Source organism: Mus caroli, chromosome 14, assembly GCF_900094665.2.
Source record: "Mus caroli chromosome 14, CAROLI_EIJ_v1.1, whole genome shotgun sequence".
Lineage (NCBI taxonomy): Eukaryota > Metazoa > Chordata > Mammalia > Rodentia > Muridae > Mus > Mus caroli.
Window position 1 is genome coordinate 50,766,195 of NC_034583.1, and position 274 is coordinate 50,766,468.

Below are 274 nucleotides of genomic sequence, written 5' to 3' on the forward strand. Positions count from 1 at the left end.
AGTGCTGGGATTAAAGGCGTGCGCCACCACGCCCGGCTAAGAAAACAATTTATAAAGACATGCATGTGTACATACATATACAGATGTGCACATACACATATACATACCTGGGAACTCTTCAGATCCAGTTTCCCACTCCGGCTGACTCCAGATACTCAGGCCTATCATAATGGCCCTTTCCACAGCCCTAAATATATGGTTACACTCCTAGGCAAGATGCGCCATATGGTGAGAAGTGTGTTATTGACCCTCCCATAACCATTACATAATGGCA